Below are 1,952 nucleotides of genomic sequence, written 5' to 3' on the forward strand. Positions count from 1 at the left end.
GATAACTAAGGGGGAAATGAAAACCAATCTCCAGAGGGCAAAATTTGTTGTTTATTTTTAGTTAAAAGGCCTTATTTTGTACTACCTTACTTAACCAATCTCGAATCTTTCTTTCAAAGATGATAAAATTTTTAAAAACTGATAAAATCAAGATTTACGGTGATTAGGTAAATTTCCTACAATCATATAGCTGGCAAGTGATAAGCTGCACATCAAAATTAGTACTGTATTAATTCATTGCTAGACCTATTAGCCTTTTCTCAATACTCTAATGGGAAAGCAGTAATGGTAGGTTTAAACCCAACCAATGGTAGAGGGTTATTTTTAAATAGCTAATAATTATAACAACAAAAATGACTTCCATTTATTAAGCACTTAAAAATAAGCACATTCTAGGTGTTATATATACTTAAGTAATTTAATCATCAGAAAAGCAGAGTTAGTGCTATTACTTGCATTTTGTAGATATTAAAACTGAGTCATTGAGAAGTTAAGTTATTCAAACCAAAATTAACCTAGACTTAAACATAATTAAATTAATTAGATCAAATAAGCCAGACTGTGCTCACTTCAGCAGCACATATACTAAAATTGGAACAATACAGATAAGATTAGCATGGCTCCTATGCAAGGATAACGTAAATTTGTGAAGCATTCCATATTTTTACTGTATAGCACAGGGAATGTTATCCAATATCTTGTAATAACCTATGATGGAATATAATCTGCAAAAAAAAAATTACTATACTATATACCTGAAATTAATGCAGTATTGTAAGTCAATTTTAAAAAAAAAGGCCAGACTTAAAACAAAGGTCTGATTCCAGAGCCCATACTTTTCTTAACTGCCTAATGTTGGTTCTGCAAGTATGGATGGTTAATTTCAGGTCCATAAGTGAGGTAGATGAGACATATGTGGAAATGTTGCCATACATACTTATAAAATTAATATATTGATTATTCATTTTTATTACTGTTTTATGTAATTTATATTGATTTTCATGTAAAATGATTATCAATTTACTTTTAAAGGGGAGCTGGTATGAAACAGCCCTATAAATGCTCTTCAATATAACTTTGATAATTAGTAGTACTATATATCTTTTAAACATAAATGCAATTTTTCAACATATCTTTAGCTATGTGGTTCAGCATTGAAACCCACAGAAGTTAAATTTAATGTGTTTACATCCCCAAAATGAGAAGGTACAGCAAGTCCAGTAATATATGTTTTCTTTAGGACAAAATAGCAATAAAGAATCTAATATTTTATTAAAGAAAGTGTATTAGTAATTAGCTTTGTAGAAACACTGTTTAAATGATAAGGATTTTTACTTAAACAATTTAACAAGTATGTAAACATTTGAATGGTAGCATGAAGAGCTCTGTTCTTCAGTGAAAGAAGTATAATTTGTTAAAATTATTTTAAAAAATTAAGGTCTCCAGATATTTCCATAAGTGTATACAACAAATATATAAACATTTATTGAAGGAAATCTAAAACATAAAGGAATAGCAAGAGTCTGTATCATTTGAAACACAGTTCACACCTCTCTCATTCTCAGCTCAGAATGCTAGAAAATCCAATCCAAGAAGGTGTAACCAAACATGTAAGATGTCCTCTTTCTCTAGCTTAAAGTTGAGAGCTATATTATCACCCTGAGAATTGCAGGTTGCCAGCATTTCATACACATGTGCTCTGCTCCTCAGATCCAGTTTCAAAGCCTAAATTCCTAGAGAGTATGATCAAAAGATTAGGGGTTTCGTTCTTCCACTAATACTGCACTCATAGAGTAGTGGCTTTACCTCAGGCATGGCACACCAAAACTGTTGTCCATCCAGCTGTCCTCACTCCAGCTTGCTTACAGGGCAATGAATAAAATTGAACCTTTATTTTATACAAAATTTAAGTCAAAAACCTAAATTTTATAATTTAAAATTATAAAACTCTT

At 30.4% G+C, this 1,952-nt stretch overlaps 1 non-coding gene across 1 annotated transcript; it reads left to right on the forward strand.

Moving 5' to 3' along the window:
• The first annotated feature begins 561 nt into the window (after nt 1-561).
• LOC116752365 lies at nt 562-666 on the forward strand. Its single transcript, XR_004349450.1, has one exon. It is a non-coding gene; the product is annotated as a U6 spliceosomal RNA (small nuclear RNA).
• The last annotated feature ends 1,286 nt before the right edge of the window (nt 667-1,952 follow it).

The sequence above is a fragment of the Phocoena sinus genome, chromosome 3 (assembly GCF_008692025.1).
Source record: "Phocoena sinus isolate mPhoSin1 chromosome 3, mPhoSin1.pri, whole genome shotgun sequence".
NCBI classification, from domain to species: Eukaryota; Metazoa; Chordata; class Mammalia; order Artiodactyla; family Phocoenidae; genus Phocoena; species Phocoena sinus.